At 40.9% G+C, this 8310-nt stretch overlaps 1 pseudogene; it reads left to right on the top strand.

The window, feature by feature from the left end:
* On the top strand, positions 1402–5350 carry LOC109227853 (annotated as a pseudogene).

Below are 8310 nucleotides of genomic sequence, written 5' to 3' on the forward strand. Positions count from 1 at the left end.
GTTTCTATATTACCCCCCCCCTACCCCCCCCCCCCGGGGGCACATGGCTACTCTACGGGATGAAATATTGTCTTTCAAGAAAGAGCCCAATGAACCTTTACATGAAATTTGGGAGTGATATCGGACAATGATGAAGGAGTGCCCGAATAATGATATGACCGACAATATGATCCAACAAACTTTCTACCGTGGTATTAATACTACAAATCAATGTGTGGTCAATCAATTGGTTGGAGGAAATTTTATGACAACACCTTATGCGGAGGCATGTGAGATTCTTCATGAGATGGCGGAAACATCTTACGCTTAGCAATCCTGGGCTAATGTTTCCCAAGGTGATTCCAACATGATTCATCTACACAAAGAGTTGCAAGACCATGGGCAAGCTTTTGCCGAATTAACCATAACCATTAATCAACTTGCTAAGGCCCAACTTCATCAATCCCAAGCTCGTAAGCAAATTCATGCTATGGAGGGAGTGAATGTCTTGGTCAACAAGAAGAGGATTAAAGGCCCACAATTTCAATCCCGAGTGGAGAATTATGCACAAGATGATGGTAGCTATGATCAAGATGAATCTTATCAAGAGCAAGAAGAAAAGGTACAATTTATGAACAATTTCCAAGGGCAACAGAGCAATTTTCAAGGCTACAATAAAAATCAATGGTGTTCTCAAAGTAACCAAGGCAATTGGGGTTCTAACAATCAAGATAATTGTCATAACAATAACAATAACCAAGGGAATTGGGAAGGAAACAATCAAGGAAATTGGGGGAAACAATAACAATCATGCAAATAGAGGTTCGGATTTTCAAATGCTCCCAATGTACCAACAACCAAGCAACCCACCTCCTTATCCTTCCCATGGTTCAAGTTCTTCAAACAATGAAATGGGACGTATTGTGAACATGTTCAAAGAATGCAGATTCGGAAGCCCAACTTGCCTCACATACTATATCAATCCGTAATCCTGAAGTCCAAATGGGGAAAATCTCTCAAGCTCTTAATACTCGTCCTTATGGAGCATTACCAAGTGACACGGTGGTAAACCCAAAGGATGGTAACAATATGGGGCATGCTATGGTGCATACCACAAGAAGTGGAAGGGGCAGGAATGCACCCACCTCAAATGAAAGGCAACTTGTAGATGATGACCAAGTTATCCAAGAGGAGGAAATCCCAAGCAATGATGTTCAAGTGCATGATGCGGTTTAGATTGATATTGATGATAGCGTGGAAGAGACCCAAGAAGAGGTTAACCTGTCTAGGGAACACATTATCGACATACCCGAACCGGTAGTGAAAAAGGCTAAGGCACCCTTGCCAAAGCCTCAACCTCCTTATCCTCAAAGACTTGCTAAGAAAAATGGTGAGAATCAATTCAAGAAGTTTATTTAAATAATGAAAGGTCTCTCAATCAATGTGCCATTGGTGGAAGCCTTGGAACAAATACCCGGTTATGCCAAGTATATGAAAGATCCCGTGACCAAGAAGAGGTCGATGAATTTTGAAACTATTAAGGTTACTCATCAAGTGAGTGAAATTGTTCATTCCATGGCTCCTAAGTTGGAGGACCCCGTGCTTTCACGATCCCTTGTACAACTGAAAGTGACATTTTTGCTAAAGCTCTTGGTGATCTTGGGGCGAGTATCAATTTGATGCCCTAGTTGGTGTAAAAAACTTTGGGGATTGGGAAACCAAGATCCACATCCATGAGGTTGCAGATGGCCGATCGTACTATTAAGAGGCCATTTGGAGTGATTGGGGATATTTTGGTTCGAGTTGATAAATTAATCCTTCCGGTGGACTTTGTGATTCTAGATTGTGAGGTGGACTATGAAGTTCCTATCATTCTTGCGAGGCCTTTCCTTGCTATGGGTAAGGCCCTTTGTGATGTGGAAGCCAGAGAACTCATTTTTTGGGTTGGTGATGAACAAGTGGTATTCCATGTATGCAAGTCTATGCATCAACCAGATAGCAATGAAGTGTGTTCTTTTGTGGACTTTGTGACCAATGTCATTATTGATGACACAAGTGATACAATAAATGTTTGGTGATATGTTGAAGGCCATTTTGCTCAACTTTGATGATGATAAGATGGATGATTTCATGGAATGTGTAAACTCTATTCAAGGAATGGGGTCTTACAACTATGCTCCTTAAAAGTTGTCTTTGGATCTTGAGAATAGGAAGATTCCTCCTACAAAGCCCTTTATTGAAGAGCCACCAACATTGGAGTTAAAACCATTGCCACCTCACCTTTGGTATGAATTTCATGGACCTCGTTCTACTTTACTGGTTATTCTTTCCTCTTGTTTGACTAACGTGCAGGTTGATTCCGCATTGACGATGTTGGAAAAGAGAAAGAAAGCTGTTGGGTGGACTTTTGCGGACATTATGGGTATAATCCCCTCATTTTACATGCATAAAATCAAATGAAGATGGTGCCAAACCATCCGTTGAACATCAAAGAAAACTCAATGAAGCTATGCAAGAGGTGGTCAAAAAGGAGATTATCAAGTGGTTGGATAACGAGGTTGTCTACCCCATTTCTAATAGTTCTTGGACCTCTCCCGTCCAATATGTTCCAAAGAAGGGGGGCATGACAATTGTTACCAATGATAAGAAAGAGTTGATCCCTACAATAATGGTCACCAGTTGGATAGTTTGTAAGGATTATCATAAGTACAACAAAGTCACAAGGAAGGATCACTTTCCACTTTCTTTCATGGATCAAATGCTTGATAGGTTGGCCGGCCGTGGTTTCTATTATTTTCTTGATGGTTACTTGGGCTACAACCAAATTCTTATTGCTACAGAAGATTAAGAGAAAACCACTTTTATTTGTCTGTATGGTACTTTTGCTTTCATACAGATGCCTTTTGGGTTATTTAATGCACCCGTGACTTTTCAACGGTGTATGATGGCTATCTTCACGGACATGGTAGAAGACTACCTTGAGATCTTCATGGATGACTTTTCGGTGGTTGGAGATTCATTTGAAGATTGTCTTGCTAATTTGGACAAAGTGTTGGCTAGATATGAGGAAACAAATTTGGTACTCAATTGGGAGAAATGTCATTTAATGGTTAAAGAAGGCATTGTCGTTGTCCATAAGATTTCAAAGAATAGTATTGAAGTGGACAAGGCGAAGATTGAAGTCAATTCTAAGCTTCCACTCCCACCTTGGTGAAAGGTGTGCGGATTTTCTTGGGTCATGAGGGATTCTATCGGTGATTTATCAAAGATTTTTCTAAAGTGGTGAGCCCTTTGTGCAAACTGCTTGAGAAAGATGCCAAGTTTAATTTCAATGATGACGATATGAGACTTTTTGAACAACTAAAGCTCAAGTTGACAACTAATCCTATCATCACATCTCCAAATTGGAGTTTTTCGTTCGAGCTCCTATGTGATGCAAGTTATATATTGGTTGGGGCTGTTTTGGGGCGACATCTTAACAAAAATTTTCATCTAGTTTACTATGCTAGTAATACCATGAATAGTGTCCAAGTCAATTATACAGTTACGGAGAAAGAGCTCCTTGCTATTGTGTTTACTATTGATAAGTTCTGCCCGTATTTGATGGATGCCAAAGTTATTCTCCACACGGATCATGCGGCACATTGCTATTTTATGAGCAAAAAGGAATCTAAATCCCAGTTGATGAGATGGGTGCTTTTGTTGCAAGAGTTTGATATTGACATCCAAGACAAAAAGGGTAGTGAAAATCAAGTGGTGGACCACTTGTCTCGTTTGGAGGATGGGGGGGGGGCACGTGATGGCCTTTAAATCAATGAATCTTTCCCCGATGAGCAACTTTTGGCACTTTCAATGAAAGAGGTACCGTGGTTCGCGGATTTGGAAAATTTTCTTATGAGTGGTATCATTCCGGATGAGTTCTCTTCAAACCAAAGAAAGAAGCTCAAGAGGGAATGTCAATATTACTATTGGGAAGAATCGTACCTTTTCCGGATTTGCACAAATGGGGTGATTCCGAGGTGTGTGCCGGAGGAAGAGCAAGGGGATATTCTTGGGGCTTGTCATTTTTCGCCATATGGTGGACATCATGGTGGAGAGGGAATGGTGGCTAAAGTCCTAAGTTGTGGTTTCTATTGGCCCATTCACTACAAAGATGCAAATGAGCTGGTGAAAAGATGTAATGAATGTCAACGGGCCGGTGGAATTTCAAAGAAACATGAGATGCCCCTTACAGCCATGTTGGAGATTGATATTTTCGATGTTTGGGGTATTAAATTCATGTCCCCTTGAGTTATTGTGGAAACAACAACATTTTGGTCGCGGTGGATTATGTGTCTAATTGAGTTGAGGCCATTGCCTTACTCAATAATGAGGCAAGGAGTGTGGTAGATTTCTTGAAGAGGTATATTTTTAAAAGATTTGGTACTCCACGAGCAACCATAAGTGATAGAGGGTCACATTTTCAACAAGGCTTTCGACACTTTACTTGGCAAGTATGGTGTTACTCACAAAGTGACAATTCCCTATCACCCACAAGCTAGTGGTCAAGTGAAAGACTCTAACCGGGAGATAAAGAGTATTTTGTCAAAGACGATGAATGCAAATCGGACAGATTGGTCTAAGAAGCTTGATGATGCTTTATGGGCATATAGGATGGCTTATAAAACACCTAACGGAATGTCCCCATAACGGTTGGTGTTCGAAAAACTTGTTATCGGAACTAGAGCACAAGGCAATGTGAGCCTTGAATGAATTGAATCTTGATTGGGATGTAGCCGCTATCTTGAGAGTTGCTCACTTGAATGAATTGGATGAGTTCCGGTATCATGCATATAAAAGTGTGTCCTTGTACAAAGAAAATATGAAATATCTTCATGACAAGTATATTTGGAACAAGGATTTCAAGGCCGGTGATCTAGCATTGTTGTTCAACTTAAGGTTGAGAATGTTTCCCGGGAAGCTCAAGTCAAAGTGGAGTGGTCTATTTGAAATTGTTGGTGTGACACCTTATGGTGCCTTGGACTTGAAGAACAAGAACAATGAAACAATTCAAGCCAATAGTCACCCGGTGAAGCACTATTTGGGAAAAGTTGGTGAGAGCCACGTGGTGGTGGTTCTTTATTTTGACTTGAGGATGCTAGGATATTGCGTCGTGCCACGTCGTTAAATAAGGCACTTTTTGAGAGGCAATCCAAGTTCTTTTCCTTTTTTTTCTCTTTTAATTAGATGTTGTTTGATGTTTTAACTAGATTTGAAGTGTGCTGCAATCAGTGTTAGATGTGCAATGATAGCTGAAGTTGTGTCATACATTGCAAAAATGCAGGCCACACCTTTCTTAGTGCGGCCACAGAAGAAGGGCTGCAGATCGTAGAAGATTTTGTGCGGCGCATCTGCGGACCACAATAACAAATATTGTCTAAGTTGTTAAAGTGAATGTCCTCTGAACTTTTCTCCCAACAGCGCAGTGTAAAATTGAGGATGATCATGAATTATATGGTCGCAAAAGCACACTATCAAAGAAGTGGTTGAACTAAAGTGTCAGAAGTGCGGTCGCACTTGGAAAAGTACGGACGGCACAACTACGTGCTTCATTGTTGTCGAGGTAATAGAGTGCGGACCGTACTTGAAATTGTGTGGCCGCACTTGCCTCCTGAAACCCTCACTTTCACATGACTATAAATAGAACAGTACCTCATCCCTTTATACTTTTCACCATCTCTACTCTCATATTGTTACTCTAACAGGTATGCTACTTGCACTTTGTCATCACAAGCAGCACATTACACTTCCATCGATCTTAGCACACTCCAGTATGCATCACTTCAAATCTTGTTTTTTTCGTTTTGAATTTATTTTGTATTTTAACTTCGTTTTAGGTTATCTATTATTGCATCCGTTGAATCTGTCCATTTGGTGTAGTTTAGCATTGGGTATTTATCAAAGAATGCTTAGATAGGGTTGGTTGTTGATTATCATGCCTTTACTATGTTACCTAGTATGATCGAACACAAATTTACATAACCTAGTGTCACGACCCCAAATCACAAGTGCCGTGATGATGGCTATCATGATACTAGACAAGCCGACAGCTCACACATACCAACATCTTAAATTCAAAATATACTGAAATAGGTTTAAATAAGTAAAAATCTTAAAAAAATTGGATGAAAACGCCACAACTCAATACAGAATTTCCCAAAAAGATCCGGGTGTCACGGAGTACATCAGTATCTGTACAATAATACGACCTGACAAATGGAACACTATCTAGGAATGTAGAACAGTATAAAAAAATATAAAAGGTAAAGGAGGAGAGTCAAGGTTTGCGGACGCCAAGGCAGCTACCTCGATAATCTCCGACGGTTGAAGCTCCAGAAATTAGCAACCACCTGTCCGGAAATACCTAGATCTGCACACGAAATGCAGAATGTAGCGTGAGTACAACCAACTCAATAAGTAACAAGTCTAACCCTTGGGCTGAAAGCATTGACGAGCTCGAACAATATAGTCCAAATACAGAATTAGATAGTACGAAAGTTGACAGAAAATATGACAATAATATGTTAGAGAAACTCATAATCTGCGGGTAATGGTACAGGAATGTAGACATGCTTCTAGGTTTAACAGATAAGCTCAATACAGATAAAATATGCCAATTCTGAATGATATAAGGAGTATGACATCTTTATATCTACATGCCAATATGCATATCGTATGTGATGTAACACAATGAAAGCTTCGGGTACTCACACTCTCAGAGTACTCAACCTGACTGTCCCGATTCTCACTCATCAAACTCAATCACTCAGCATTGTATGGTACCCGCTCCGGCGTGCATCCTGATCCCATCACGAATCAATAGAACCTGCGCTCATTGTGGGTGTGTCAGACTCCGGAGGGACGGATCCTGCTCAAGCGCTAATAAAATTTGTTGCGGCACGCAGCCCTATCCCATCATGAATCAATATAATACTTGTCGCGGCGTATAGCCCGATCCCATCATGAGTCAATAGTACCCGCTGCGATGTGCAGCTCGATCCCATCAATATCACTCACAAATAGGCCCTCGGCGTCACTCAGTCATCTATCTCTCCAGTCTCTCGGGCTCACAACACTCATGCCAAGCAGCCCAAATCAATGATACATGATGTGACAATGTATGATAATAGATACTGAGATATGATATGCAATGATAAATGAAACTGAGTACATAACTGTAATTAAGCAAATAACTCAACAGGAAAGAACGAGCAATGTGGGTCCCTATAGCACCAACACATAGCCTAAACATGATTTCTAAAATAAATCACAGCTTAACTGCTTTAACACAGAGTATAGTAATAGTATTCAGATAAGATAACTACACAATTCCACAGAATCGACTGAATCACAATTGATAGGGTGCAAGCCCACATGCCAGTCACCTAGCATGCGCGTCACCTAAACACCAATCACATAACACGTAATTTCAGGGATTCATTCCCTCATAACCAAGTTTAGAAGCGTTACTTACCTCAAACCATGCGAATCTCTACTGCAATAAGCCCTTGCCTCGGGTATCGGCCTCCAAACGCCTTGAATCTAGCAACAAATAATTCAATACAATTAATACGAGCTATAAGAATCAACTCCATATGAAAATTCAAAGTTGTAAAACAAAAGTCAAAAAGTCAATGTCGGGCCCACGTCTCGGAATCCAATAAAAGTTACAAAATCGGAAAGCATATTCAACCAAGAGTCCAACCATGCCAAATTTACCAAATTTCGGTACCAAATTGTTACTCAAGTCCCCAAATTTAATTCTCCAATCGCTAGCCCAAAACTCCAAACATTTCACCTAAAAACACACAAACTAGGTGGGAAATTCATTGGGTAAACAATTTTATTGCATAAAAATGATCAAAAGTGGCTTACCTTAATAAATCACTCGAAACCCCTCTCAAAAATCACCTTGATCCGAGTTCGTATAGTCCAAAAATGATAAAAATCTCGGAACCCTTCGACCTATATTGTGCCTAGTGCTTTCGCACCTGCGACCCTTTTCATCTCTTCTGCGATACCGCTTCTGCTGTCGAATTTGCGCATCTATGGAACTCACTTAAAACTCTGCTCCATCGCTTCTGTGGCCCCAAATCCTGCATCTCCGGACTCGCTCCTGCGCAACATGCTTCGCTTCTACGAACTTCCATTTCCAGCTCACCTCCGCTTATGCAGAACCAAAAACGCATCTGCGGGCTCGCAGATGCGGCATTTTCCTCGAATGCAACCCATCACTATCCCAGCCAAACGCGCTTCTGCGATTCCATCCACGCACCTGCGGCCTCACAACTG

This window comes from Nicotiana attenuata, chromosome 6, assembly GCF_001879085.1.
Source record: "Nicotiana attenuata strain UT chromosome 6, NIATTr2, whole genome shotgun sequence".
In the NCBI taxonomy this organism is placed as follows: Eukaryota; Viridiplantae; Streptophyta; class Magnoliopsida; order Solanales; family Solanaceae; genus Nicotiana; species Nicotiana attenuata.